The 7,662-nt window shown below is 39.5% G+C and overlaps 1 long non-coding RNA gene across 1 annotated transcript; it reads left to right on the top strand.

Annotated features, from left to right (window-relative positions):
• Positions 1 to 1,502: 1,502 nt before the first annotated feature.
• LOC119152652 lies at positions 1,503 to 7,441 on the top strand. Its single transcript, XR_005105839.1, has 3 exons — positions 1,503 to 1,521; positions 6,444 to 6,890; positions 7,252 to 7,441. It is a non-coding gene; the product is annotated as an uncharacterized LOC119152652 (long non-coding RNA).
• The last annotated feature ends 221 nt before the right edge of the window (positions 7,442 to 7,662 follow it).

The raw sequence follows: 7,662 nt of genomic DNA, 5'->3' as shown, positions 1-7,662 counted from the left end.
CTCTCTTAAATGTTATGGGAGTGGCTTCAGTATCCTGCAGCTTCTGCGTCCCACTTGTAGCTGCAGCCAGGCATATTTATAAATTTATTGAAGGCTGAAATTTTAAAGAGGAGTTATCAACTCTCCTTATAGATGCAAAAATCAAAAATTAAGTCATTAGTTTACCTTTTTTCCCACCTTCAAAATGCTACGTGTCCTTATTATTTTCAAGTCAAAGTCACAACTTTGGGGGATTTTAGAGTTCTGTGATGGTTGAACATTGAGTGCATACATATTTTTTTGACCTTAAGTAGAGAAAATAAAAGACGTAGAACTAGTTTTGGAACTATTTTCTAAACAATCTCAGTGTGTAGCATATAATACTATACTGTGTCCTAGATAATATTGATTTGAAATTGATCTCTGAAGTAAAACAAACAAATGAGAAAATATTTATTTTGTAAATGTAACGATTACATTTATTCATAGCATATTCTTAGACAGCATCTCTCAGACAGCATTTGTGATTCACAGACTGCTGGGACCTTTGGATTATTTCTAAAGGAACCTGTGAAAAATGGCTGAGAAATGAAGTTAATTTATGGGACATCACCTGTAATTGTGCAATTAATGGTTTTAACTTGTCTTGCACTTTCCTGAAATGCTATAGGAGCTTTTTGGATTTTCTTTTGTAAGCCCTGAGGGTACCAAAGAGTCCTTGAGCTTTGACTGTTTCCCAAAAGTCCTTGCTTGGGTGTTTCTAAAACAGCTTGATGCTTTTCAGCTGGGCAGAGGGCATTTAAGCAAGTACCGAGTGCAAGGACAGGTAAGAGGCCAGTTCAGGTTTTTAACCGCCTTATTTCTCTTCTGGCTTTGAGAAGTGAATGCTGCATCATCACTGCTTTGTTGTTCATTCATGCTTTCAGGTACAGACTGGGGAGGTGGTTGGGATTGGTATATGATCTATACAAACAACGTGAGTTTTTCACCAAGTGCTTTAGCAAATCTGGGCATGAAAGGTATTTCTGTGGCTAGCACACTTGATGATCTGACAGCAGATGTAACTTCAGTCTCAGTGCTGTGGAGGTCATCTAGCCTTGTGTTATCACAGCAGAGACATGAATACTGGCAATAGTGACCATCATCTCCTTCCTGGCTGAATGCTGTTCTTGGGCATTTTGTGCTTGATGGTGCGCCTCTTCAGAGAAGTGGGCATCTTAAGCTCAACAGAATCCTGAGGCAAATGGTATTTCAGTTTCATCTAATTCCAGTGATACACCAAGTGCTGAACAAAAAACCCCAGAAATGACAGGAGAAACTCGAGATTGCTTTTGTCCTGAATCAAGAGGCGTTCTTACTCTGCCTTGCAGATAGATGAGTTTGCAAATGCTGCTGCTGCTAATTCCCTTGAATGCATGACCCATGAGATTGAAAGTGAGCTGACAGGAGATCTCCTGTGTTGCCACATGCTAACGGCTCAAGAATATGCAGAAGATATAGGCAGACCTTCATCGCCAGTTTCCTACAAGAAAAGATGAGTTGGTGAGTGTGCTGAGATTTGCATTGGGGTGGACTTTCAATGACTCAAAATCTTTCTTGTTAAATGCCTATAAAAGTAGCCTCTGTTTTTGCTGGATCATGCAGAGAGCCTTAGGCAACATGAAAACTATCATGCATAATTGCTGTGAAAATGGTTAACTATATCTAGGGTTTGTCCCTGACTTCATCTGGATTTCCGGCTTTATCCAGTGAAACAAGCAATGAATGTGTGAGCTCCTGTTTTTGTTCTAAATATAGATGCTGTTGAGGCAAAACTCTAAATGACTTATTTTCTTCACTTTTAACCGCAGTTTTTTTACTGCGAGCCTTTTTCTTTTCTGTGTATTTTAATTATCGTTTTGCTTTGAAAGCAAGACATGGCTTTGCTTGGCTCTTTGCATAACAAAACCAAGACCTTCATCACAAAGGTGCATCCTCAAGTCTGCTGAGTTGGAGAAAACGATTTAGATATGTTTGAAACCTTTTATACATTTTTAGCTGAAATATGTATTGAGATTGATAGGGATAGTGATCAAATACTAGTTTCGCCAGTACTTCTCTGAAACAAAGAATTGTTAGGACTGAAACTTGCAGATTCAGACTGTGTGAGTATGCTTCCAATCTAAGGGTTAAGAAAAGACGCAATCATTCATGCTATTCAGTGATGGACTGAAACTTGCATTTGAGAAGCGACTTTGTAACTTATCTCGGTTAAAATGAAAAGAGAAATATCTTTACCTGGAAGATAAAAAAATAGTAATGTTGTTCTCAACCACCTACTTAGGAAAATTGGGTACAAATTGACATAAATTGGGTATTGAAGCACAGGTACCACTAAAAGCGTGACTGATTCTATTAAGTCTTTTCCCACTTTGTGCTGCAAAACAATCTCTGTCTTCTCACTAGAATGGTTGGACACAGCCTTGTAAGTGATGGTGCAGATTTCTGTTCCAGAGGCTGTAAATGTTTCAGATGTGTTTGTCAGGCCATACACTAGTTACACTTTAGCATTAGCCAAAAATAACAACACTTCATTGTTACTGAACTTAACATAATGCACCTATTCAAACCTGGCCACCTACCTACACATTCCAACCCACAAAACACCACCAGGGAAGAAAGCTGGAGTGGGGACATCATTTGGCAGATACATATCATATATTAGCAATCTTCTCAAGGGTTTTCACTGAACCTGCAGTGCAGCTGAATAGCTGCCATTGGGGCACCAAGCTCACGTTGTAAGGGAATGTAGCAAGAAGGAATCACTAATACAGACATTATTAACAGTCACTGATTCTTTGGAAGATAAACAGAACAGGATACATAAACGTTCTCAGCTGTGTGTTTCAGGCTAAATCAGGGCACCAAAGTAAGGAGCACCAGCTACCAAAAGCTGCCTGAGTTGGGACCCTGGGTGAAGCACGAGGGCACTGCGGCCCCTTCCCACCCACCCACCCGGGGGCTTGGCTGCCTGCGCCCGGTGCCGCTCTGGTGGGGTGTGCGGCTGTGCCCTGGGCTCCGGCTGCCCCAACGCGGCTGTGGAAGGAGGGTCTTGCTGCGGGCTTGTAGGCGTAGCTCTCGGGCAGAGGTAGTGCTGGGGTATGAGGCTGCAGGCATGCCTGCCCCTACTTCTGTGACCTTTTGTGGAAGTCTCATGATCCAACCTCCATCCCATTTTTACCTGACTTGGCCAAAGACCTGCTTTGCCACTGCTGGCTTTCCTGGCATGTAACTGGACTTCTGGCTGATCCTGGTTAGTGTTACCAAACCTGCTTTCCTCTTCTTGCTCAGGTATTGTGGGAATTCTGTTCCTGCTGGCCTTGGTGTCACCCTGAGTGTCTGGCTGGGGTTCTGTGTGTAGCTTGCCTGCTTCAGGCCACCAGCTGCCCTGGTGGGAAGGGGACAATGTCTCCATCCCCTGGGCTATGAGCCAGAGTCGCCAAATGGCACATCTCGCTCCCTTAGAGAACTTCAGGGATGTTGGAGACTTGTAATTCAAATGGAAGGGAAGACTGCACATAGGAACCAGGTTTTCTCTAGCAAAAACAAAAGACCCTTTTATTTTGGTGGGAAGACTGTAGCCAATTATAAGTACTATTACAAATGTTTTTGGAAACAATGGTTTACTTCTGCAAGCTGTTCCAGATCTTTGAGATGTTTGAGCTTTCCATCTGTCATCCAATATGTAACACTAATGGATATAATTTAACAGAGGATGTAAAAAAGAAAAAAAAAAGTTAATGTCATTGACATACTTGGTTAATGTTTTATAATTAACTTTTTCCCCTTTACCATCACTAAAGGACTTTGGACTACGTTTCTATGCCACTATATCAAATAAGGCAGAAAATATTTTATCATATTTTGATTCCTATTTTTACCCCAATTTACATTATGGCATGTTAAAGATTTCCACTGTTCAAATCAGTGAACTGACATTATTCATTGAGATTTTAAATCTAAATGTTTTCACACTTTTGGTTTCCATCATGTATTTGATATAACTGAAATGTAACTAATTAGTACTGAAGTACAACTTTTCGTTTATCACATTTTTACAGATAGATTTTTAGGCATTTATTCTGATTACTCGTTTATTAGGATACGCTGCTTCAGATTAGAACCCTGACTTCTTTTAATAAGGATCCTGAAATCTATTAAAACATCCTACATGTAAAAGGCCTAACAAGAATCCTGTTATTCCCACAACATAGTAGTATTGCTGTAAACATCACAAAGTGATTATGTTTTCACCATTTCATTCAAAGATGCATGGTGCTAATACTTATTCCTCAACTTCAATATCATTTTGGAACCACTATCCTGAGAAGTAGATAATGTTAGAAAGAAGGCGAATTATTAATGCAGAGTGGCATAGTCAATAGGCTACAAAATACACTTTTAAAATCATGCTTTTACAAACATGGCACAGACTCTGCTGTAGCACTGTATGCTCTAAAAGCTGCAGATATATTTTAGAAAACACTGATGAAGCCATTACTGCTCCATCCATTTGTTCATAGTATATATCATTATTCAAGAAATTTAAGAACTGTAATGATGGAAAATCACACAGAAAGAAAAGAAAAGGAACATGGACTTTGTCAGAAACAAGGGCTACATTTTTATTCAAGAGGCCCATAATGACGGAAAATCACAGTGAAAGGCAGAGACGAAACAGGGATCCCATAAAGGACTGACACACCACAGCGGCACAAGTAGTAGAACAGTCATAGCAAGTGGATAAAAATAAAGAAAACAAAATTAACTAGAGAAGAGCTGGACTCGGGGATGAAGCACAAAACAGAAACAAATCACAGCAAATGCTGAAGATTAATTTCAAAGAATCTGCTGAGAATGAGTGGAGAGACAAGTTGCATCAATATTAATGAAGCTGAAATAGAACTCCAAATGGCCACGAGTACAAAATGGCACACAAAGCATTTTCTTTTAAATAGGTTGGAGATTGGATCATGAGACCTTCACAAAAATGAACAGAATTTACAACAGATGTTATTATGGGAAATGTGATAAACAATCACAACCTAAATCTTAAAAAAGAACTACAGAAAAATTAATTACCAGCACATAACATTTACTTTAAAACAATGGTTTATAGATGAGATATTCAGGAAAGTAAGAGAAGAATATTTTCTGATATCCAGTGATCTATAAATGTCTTAAAGGGATCTTGTACGTCTTCAGATACCAGTCTTTGATATATACTTTTTTCCCCCAGGCAGCTAGGCACCTCAAATCTTTAGTAATATATTCCACTTTAAGTTCATATAACATGCAAGCAAATATTATTGCCCACCTTGAGATGAAGAAAGAGTAAATATGTCTTATCTATAGGTTGGCAGTCAGAGCTCTGTGCAGGCGGGAGATAAACTTTTCTTCTCAAATTACTTAAGCTGCCCACTCATGTCAGACAGCCATGACTACAGGCTGTGGAGCTTTCAGACATTCTCGAATTCTTGACATTAAAAATTTCTGCCCCACCAGCTGACAACTGCATTCACTTCTCGTCAGATAGCCTATGGTTAGAGACAAGGGGTCACTCTTTAAGAACCTGATTTCTAAAAAAGACCAACACAAATGTGTAATTTCTCAGATGATGTTGTCAGGAGTCCTGTAAATTGTAACCGGCGTGTCAAACGTCGTAAGACCTCCCGTAGCGAGGAAGCAGAGTGAGTACCTTTCCCGACAAAGATCATTCTTCCCTACGAAAATTTCTCATGACAGGCAAAATTTCAGTGTTGCAGAGATACAATCAGTCGATCTGTTCCTCTTACGCAACAAATTAAACTATTAAAAGTTTTGCATCTGACACAAGAGTGCACGTTTTTCCTTCTCATGGCAGGTCACTGACGTTATTTCAGTGCCTCCCCGCAGCTCACCAGCCTTCTCCACTTCAGGGCTCTCATTGCGCTGGCTGTAAACATGCTCACCTTTCTTGTACGTGGTAGTCAAGACATAATGATCTAAGTAAAGCTGTTGAGAGGAATAAAAACACTTCATAAGGCAAAGTTTTGGCTTAAAAGGGACACGGGGATATAAAATATTGGCATAAATATATATAAAGATGTAGATTAGATTTGCCAGAAGAACAGTTATTTTTGATGGGCCATGGTCTCATGTTTCTTCAGGGAAGCAGGAATTACATAGTGGCAGCCCATAGTTCAACTCTGGCTGAAAATCCCTGTGCAGAACTTCTTTGGGTTCTGAAATCCCTATCAGCAAAATCTGTATCTAAGCTTCCCTGGTCTTACGTCATGCTATGGTTGTATCCACAAAAATATTAGGATTGTGAGGCAACAGGATTTCTGTGATCATGCTTTATTTCTTAACACGGTGATATTAAACTTTACCACTTGATAAATAATTTCTCGGTGTTTGGTGACAGGACTTCATTGTCTTTCCAGAGCTCCTCTGCAGAGGTGTTCTCAGGTTGATCGGTGAGCCTTTCTGGTGTGGCCTGTTCTGCCCTGCTGTGTGCATCCTCCATCCCAGCAGCTAGCCAGGCAGGACTGTGATATCTTCCTACTACTGATGTGCATCTAATTCTCATTTTGGGGAAACAGGGCTTGGGGTGCAATGGGAAGGTGACTGCTAAACACAGGTTTGTGTTCAGCTGCGCTGGCACCTTAACAGTCATTACAGATGATGGCGCCTGCAAGGAGCTGTGACTGTTACTGGTCCGTGATGATGAGGACTGTTGGGACCTCTGCAGTTGCTGTGGACTCTCGGTTTATGCTGGCAGCACCAACAGTGCACATATACAAGCTGTTTCCTAAGCTACAACACAACAAATCCTACATTTACAGATCAGAGTACTTCACAGTTTGGAACAAAGTTAGGAAAACGACTTTGTAAGTAAATGATGGGAAAAACATTGGTGCTGAGTGAAGTGTTGCTGTGCTGTTAAGCTTTTCCAAGTAAAGAATTATGAAAGAGGTCCTCTCCTGAACGCTTAAATGAGGCATAATTGTATTTGACTTTTTCTTATAAATAAGAACACTACCATGAATCTAAAGAAAAATAATACCTGTATGATGGAAGGTTTAAATTGCTTTTAAAATTGTTTTTTTTTAATAATACAGGAGCTGAATTAGTAGGAAGTAGTAACAGAATTCTTATCGTAACCACAAGAATACAATGCCAGCAGTTTGCTGATAGTATTTACATGTAAGCTGAAGCATTCTACATGACAGATCTCCACTGTTTTTACAGAGGTCACTGTAATCCTAATGTAGAACACAAAGTGTCATCCCACCTTCTCAAGGGGGTGCAGTGCTACCACAGTATTTCTGAATTGGACTGAGGTATACACCCATCTGATCATCCTAACAATGTACCTTCATGAGGCAAAACACAGTTTTTCCTCATGAAGTACATGGGTAACTGTTTTTTCCAGCCTCTAGAAATGTAGATGAATCATAGCATTAATTGGTTTTATCTGAACTCTTCAGGTTGTAAAATAAAATAACTAAAATTTTAAACAAGAATTTCTGCATGATGTACTTCAAAATTTTGTTTAGTTCTCATTTTACAGTCATTTTGCAAACTATATATAGTGTATAAAAATTATAGTATAGTTTTCATTTTACTTATGTAGCTTATTAGATAACTCATCTTGTTCTT

Source organism: Falco rusticolus, chromosome 8 (genome assembly GCF_015220075.1).
Source record: "Falco rusticolus isolate bFalRus1 chromosome 8, bFalRus1.pri, whole genome shotgun sequence".
Taxonomy (NCBI): Eukaryota; Metazoa; Chordata; class Aves; order Falconiformes; family Falconidae; genus Falco; species Falco rusticolus.
This window is presented reverse-complemented; position numbering and strand designations above follow the sequence as displayed.